Source organism: Capra hircus, chromosome 10 (assembly GCF_001704415.2).
Source record: "Capra hircus breed San Clemente chromosome 10, ASM170441v1, whole genome shotgun sequence".
In the NCBI taxonomy this organism is placed as follows: domain Eukaryota; kingdom Metazoa; phylum Chordata; class Mammalia; order Artiodactyla; family Bovidae; genus Capra; species Capra hircus.
The window spans coordinates 25,891,294-25,898,432 of NC_030817.1; positions in this window are offsets into that span (position 1 = coordinate 25,891,294).

Below are 7,139 nucleotides of genomic sequence, written 5' to 3' on the forward strand. Positions count from 1 at the left end.
CTGTTTAAATTCCACAAAGCTTCAGAGAGACATATTCCTTCCATGGTCCCCAGTTTTGTCACAGGCAGGAGACAAAGGACATCTCTTTGAAGAAACCACGTGCCCTGGGGCATACATGTTCCTCTAATGTAAAAGGAACTTGGAGTTGGTAGGCAAAATGTTCTTGCCACAGTCAGCAAGAAGCTGGATCAAAGTTGCAAAATCTATCATATTTGATACTTAGTCGTGATTTCCAAATTGTCTTGAGTAGTACATTTTGATTTTAAAGAGCCTCACAATGAAGACTCTGATTGAAATACTATTTAAAATAAAAGCTGTTGTCCCATTCAACCTCAAACATCTCCATGAAAGATCTGTAATTTCTGTTTGTTTACTCTTCTTAAATTGGGCTTTGATTATATGGTCAAACATATGAGAAATATTATTCCATTATATTAAAATTTCTCCTACCTAATATGAAAAATATTATTCCATTATACTAAAATTTATCCTACCTAATAAACTATTGTATTCATATACCATACCAGTAAGCCAAAGTGATCAGTGTAACAACTTCCATGAACAAATACCAATGTCTATAAGGAAACTAACTTTATCAAACAAAACATCTTCTGCAGGCCCTTAAGAAAGCTGTGAACAGATGCCTTTGCTTTTCTGACAAAGGAGTCAAATTAGTTCAAGGACTACAAGAAAAGCATAGGCTAAACACAGATTGGCCCTTGACATAATCTCCTCCTCTCCATCCTGACCCCTAAGTCCTCAGAATTATTGAAACACATTTTGAGAAGAATTCAGAGCAGGGCATTATTAGCAGGGACTGCCCTGCCAAGCACAATGTGTGGAGCAAAACCCAAACAAATAGCCTCTTTGTTTCCTATCAGCCCCAGGGATTCAGGTCAGGTAGGGAAGCTCTACTTAGCTTTCTGGCAAAGAAGAAACCATTTTCATAATTCTTTCTCCAGATACTTCTAAGAATGAATGAACATTTACTGATGGATTCTGTGGTGTTGGAGAAGACTCTTGAGAGTCCCTTGGACTGCAAGGAGATCATACCAGTCCATCCTAAAGGAAATCAGTACTAAACATTCATTGGAAGGACTGATGCTGAAGCTGAAACTCCAGTACTTTGGCCACCTGATGCGAAGAACTGACTCAGGAAAAGATCCTGATGCTGGGAAATATTGAAGGCAGGAGTAGAAGGGGATGACAGAGGATGAGATGGTTGGATGGCATCACCGATTTGATGGACATGAGTTTGAGTAAGCTCCAGGAGTTGGTGATGGACAGGGAAGCCTGGCGTGCTGCAGTCCATGGGGTCGCAAAGAGTCAGACATGACTGAGCGACTGAACTGACTGACTGATGGAGTCTATAAAGTATGATGGCCTTGAAATAAACAATTCTTAGGTTCAGGCCTACACTATTTATTGTGTACTTGCCACAGGCCAGCTACCATGCTAGATGCCAGGGATATGATTAAGAGCAAAACAGGCATGGTCCCTGACCTCACAGAGTTTATGGTCTAGTGGGGTGATAGTCCATAAACAAGTAAGTAAATATCAAATAAAAACAAATGGTGATTGTCTTAATCGATTCATGCTACTCTAACAAAATACCACAGACTGGATGGTTTATAAATACCTCTATTGCTCCCATGGTTCTGGAGGCTGAAAGTTCAAGGTACTGAACAGTCTACTCTATTCTGCAGAAAGAAAAAAAATATAGTAGGAATACTGTGGCTCTGTGCTTCCTCTTTTATTACCCCCTCGAGGAGGAGTGACTCATCAGCTTGGAGAACAAGAGGAGAAACTGATTGCCTGTGGCTCACTCCATTCCCACTAATCCAGCTCTGGAGAATCCAGGAGGACTTCCTGGAGGAGGTGATGGCAAAGTCCCAAAGGATGAGAAGAAAAGGTGAATACGTGGGAATGGTTTTGGGAGAGATACCAGAATGTGGAAATTCCTAGAGGCAAAAGAAAACATGGTTGTTTGGGGGAAAGGCAAAAAGTTCTGCACAGTTGGAGTATAGAGGGTAAGAGATTAGGAGCTAAGAGACAACGCTGGCAAAAAAGCCAGATCATGAAGAGCATTATGTGCCAAACCATAGAGTGTAAACTTTATCCTGAGGGCACTGAGAGGGATCGTTGGCCCAGTCTCTCAATCGTGTCCGACTCTCTGTGACCCATGAACCTATAGCCTGCCAGGCTCCTCTGTCCATGGGATTTTCCAGGCAAGAATACTGGAGTGGGTTGCCCTTTCCTTCTCCAGTGGATCTTCCCGACCCAGGGATCGACCCTAGGTATCCTCACATGGCAGACTGACTCTTTACTGTCTGAGCCACCAGAGAGAGATAGAAAGGTTTAATGAAGAGAGTGAAGATATACCATTCCTAGATCAAACTGGCTGGAGGGCAGAAAACAGACAAGGATTGCAATTCTTCCACGCTCTCTGAAAAGGTGAGAAAAGGAGGCAAGGGTGCTTTGCTGCGCTGCGTCATCTTCCTTTTGGCCCGCCACATCAGATTGTCCTGGGCCCCAGCTCTGAGCTCCTGTCAGAGGGCCCTCTGCATGCAGCCCTTGTCCCAGCTCCAATAACCACTCCTTCCCTCGCCCCTGCAGGCCAAGTGGTGGGCACAGAGTCCCCACGGTATTGTGCGATTCCTTGCAGTTTCTTTACACCCTGCCCACATATTTGTAAGCAACTTTGTTATTAATAACCCCTCAAGTGATCCTAATTTGAGTATGCCAGCTGGTTCCTGCTGGTATCTCTGTGGCTACACCCTCCGTCTCCCCTGCAAATAAAGAGAAAGCAAGCATAAGCGGAGTGGAAAAGGAGGAGCCCTCCTCCTCGAGATGATGGCTTGAGAAGTTTGCTGCTTAGGAAAGATAACTGACTTACTGAGATAGCGGTTGTCTTTTAATAGCCCTACTGTTTGGGTGAGAATGATGCTGCTCACTTAAAAAAGAAAGAAAAAGAAAAATCTCCGGAAACCTCACCTCCCAGAGGCAAATGCTACTAACATTTTTGCTCAATATTCTCCTACATATTTCTCTGTACATACATACTCAAACAGATACATGCAACTTTATATAAATGAATTTTACTCCAAATGCTGAGCCAAACCTACTTTTTCTCATTCATAAGCCTCAGGTTTTGAGTTGCCTGTGGGTGATTCCAAGTAGACCTGTTGAGAAACAAACTGAATACAATCATGTAGAGTTCAAGTCTTTGGGCCGCCATCAGAGAGAAGAAAGACAACCATGAAAGCCTCAGGAGGCAGAGGATCCTGTCAGGCAGAGAGTAGGAGGGGAAGAGGTGGGAGCCACCACAGAGCCACTGGACCTCAAACACTGACAGGGCAGGAAGAACCAAAGGGTACAGAGAAGGAGCAGCTAAGGCGGTAAGAGGAAGCCGGAGAGTTCCTGGCCTTTGAGAAATAGGGGTGGTCCACAGTGAAGAAGGCTACTGTCAGCTCAAAGGATTTACCAATAAAAAGGTGGCTGGTAGCCTGGAAAAGAGTGCTTTTAGGTGGGAATTCCCTGGCAGTAAGTACCATAGCTAGGACTCGGTGCTTTCACGGCCAGGGCCCAGGCTGGATCCCCAGTTGGGGAAGTAATAGCCAGCAAGGAGCACAGCGTGGCAAAAAAAAAAAAAAAAAAAAAAGGAGAAAGAGTGACTTTAGTCAAGTGGTGGAGTGGAAGCCAAATTGAAAAGAGCTGAGGAGAGAATGGAAGTGACCTGCTCTCCAGTTTGCTGGACCCTTCTCCCCTCATCAGAGTTTTGCAGACCCTATTGAGTTTGAAACTCTGTAAATCCACCTGAGCATACTGTTACAGTTCAGATCTGATTTGGTAGGTCTGGAGTGGGCTCTGTATTTCTAACAAGCTCCCTGGTGATGTGGATAGCACTGAACCAAACTTGAAGAAGCAAGGAGTGCGACTGGGCTGCCGAGTCAGTGTCGAGGCTCAGTCTTGATGAGTGCCTTACCAAAGACACTGACATATACAGAGATAAAAATGAATTCTTAGGGTCTTACATTATCATCCACATCAGAAAAATACTAAAAAGGAAAACAAGAGGAAATCTCTGCACTCCTATGTCTGGTTCTTTCCTGTGTATGTGCCATCCTCATGAAAGTCCCTCCATTTAGGTCACTTAAAACTTACTAGGATTTTTTAGTTATTATTTCTATTTTAATTGCATTAAGGAGCCTGGTAGCTACAGTCCATGGGGTCACTAAGAGTCGGACATGACCGAGCAACTTCACTTTCACCTTTCACTTTCATGCATTGGAGAAGGAACTGGCAACCCACTCCAGTGTTCTTGCCTGGAGAATCCCAGGGATGGGGAAGCCTGGTGGGCTGCCGTCTATGGGGTCACACAGAGTCGGACACGACTGAAGTGACTTAGCAGCAGCAGCAGCCAGAACATGCTAAAATAGCAGTCCTTTGAAATTTGTACTATTTGCTTCACGGCTCAAAACATGATGAATTTTTGTAAATGCTCCGTGAGTGCTTGAAAAGAACATATTCTGTAATTGGGTTCAAGGCTTTATGTCTATTAGGTCAAACTTAATAACTGGGTTTGATAGGTCTTCATAATCTATCAATTACTAAAATGAAATCTATTAAAATCACCGTTCTCTCTCTACCTGGAAACTCTTTCCTCCTCACCTCTCCAACTTGCCCAGTCTTCCATCCAACAACTGGGGATTCATGGTGACCAAAATCTGACCAGGTCTCTGCAGAACCAGTCCTTCCCCTCCTGGAGCTGACAGTCTAAGAAGGTTTATCTGGTCAACAACACCTCAGTTGTTGTTGTTCAGTCACTCAGTCGTGTTCAACTCTTTGCAACCCCATGGACCGCATGCCAGGCTCCCCTGTCTTCACTGTCTCCTGGACTTTGCTCAAATTCATATTTATTGAGTCAATGATGCCATTCAACCATCTCATCCTCTGTCGTCCCCTTCTCCTCCTGCCTTCAGTCTTTCCCAGCATCAGGGTCTTTTCCAATGAGTCGACTCTTCGCATCAGGTGGCCAAAGTATTGGAGCTTCAGCTTCAGCGTCTGTCCTTCCAATGAATATTCAGGGTTCATTTTCTTTAAAATTGACTGGTTTGATCTCTTTGCTATCCAAAGGACTCTCAAAAGTCTTCTCCAGCACCACAGTTTCAAAGCATCAATTCTTCAGCACTCAGCCTTCTTTAGGGTCCAACTCTCACATCTGTACAAGACTACTGGGAAAACCATAGCTTTGACTATACTGACTTTTGTTGGCAAAGTAATGTCTCTGCTTTTCAATACACCGTCTAGGTTTGTCATCTCTTCTCTTCCAAGGAGCAAGCATCTTTCAGTTTCATGGCCAAAGTCACTATCTGCAGTGATTTTGGAGCCCAAGAAAATAAACTCTGTCACTGTTTCCTTTTTTTCCCCATCTGTTTGCCATGAAGTGATAGGACCAGATGCCATGATCTTAGTTTGTGAATGTTGAGTTTTAAGCCAGCTTTTTCACTCTCCTCTTTCACCTTCATCAAGAGGCTCTTTAGTTGTTCTTCACTTTCTGCCATAAGGGTGGCGTCATCTGCATATCTGGGGTTATTGATATTTCTCTTGGCAATCTTGATTTGCTTCATCCAGCCTGGCATTTCCCATGATGTATTCTGCATACAAGTTAAATAAGCAGGATAACAATATACAGTTCTGATGTACTCCTTTCCCAGTTTTGAACCAACCCGTTCTTCCATGTCCAGTTCTAATTGTTGCTTCTTGACCTGCATACAGGATTCTCAGGAGGAGGTCAGGTGGTCTGGTATTCCCATCTCTTGAAGAATTTTCCACAGTTTGTGATTCACACAATCAGAGGCTTTGGTGGTATAATCAATAAAGCAAAAGTAGATGTTTTTCTGGAAGTCTCTTGCTTTTTCAATGATCCAACAGATGTTGGTAATTTGATCTCCGGTTCCTCTGCCTTTTCTAAATTCAGCTTGAACATCTGGAAGTTCACGGTTCACGTGTTGTTGAAGCCTGGCTTGGAGGATTTTGAGTATTACTTTGCTACTGTGTGCTGCTGCTGCTGCTGCTAAGTCGCTCAGTCATGTCCGACTCTTAGTGACCCCATGGACTGCAGCCTACCAGGCTCCTCCGTTCATGGGATTTTCCAGGCAAGAGTACTGGAGTGGGTTGCCATTGTCTTCTCCGGCTAGTGTGTGAGATGAGTGCAATGGTGTGGTAGTTTGAGCATTCTTTGGCATTGCCTTTCTTTGGGATTGGAATGGAAACTGACCTTTTCCAGTCCTGTGGCCACTGCTGAGTTTTCCAAATTTGCTGGCATATTAAGTGCAGCACTTTCACAGCATCATCTTTTAAGATTTGAAATAACTCAACTAGAATTCCATCACCTCCACTAGCTTTGTTTGTAGTGATGCCTCCTAAGGCCCACTTGACTTCACAGGATGTCTGGCTCTAGGTGAGTGATCACACCATCATGGTTATCTGGTTCGTGAATACCTTTTTTTTATAGTTCTTCTGTATATCCTTGCCACTGCTTCTTAATATCTTCTGTTTCTGTTAGGTCCATACTGTTTCTGCATGAAATGTTTCATTGGTATCTCTAAATTGCTTGAAGAGATCTCTTGTCTTTTCCATTCTTTCCTCCTTCCTCTGAGCTCTTACATCACTCACTGCCTATGTAGCTAATGTAACACTCAGATTGTCTTCATTGCAAACATTTGTGTTCATAATTTACTCCAGCTTTTAAATTCCAGGTAAGCCAAGGTTATCCTGTTTTCTATATAACTGCTTTTTGAACTATAATTATTGACAAACCATAAAATGCACTCTTATAAAGTATAAGATTCATTGGAAGAACATCTTATCTTGGTATCCTCTGTAGCAGTGGTCCTCCATCTTGGTTGCATGTTGGAATTACCTGTAGATTTTCTTTTTTTTTAAGAAACCCATGTTACCTGGTTCTCATCCCCAAGAGGTTCTGACTTAATTAGTTTGGAGTGTGGCCCAGGCATCAGAATTTGTAAAACCCCAGAGTGATTTTAACTTGTAGCCTGGGTTGCCTATAGTGCTTTGCACATAACTGCCACTCAATAATTGTAATCATGAATTAGTCCTAGGTTCCAGCCAACTAA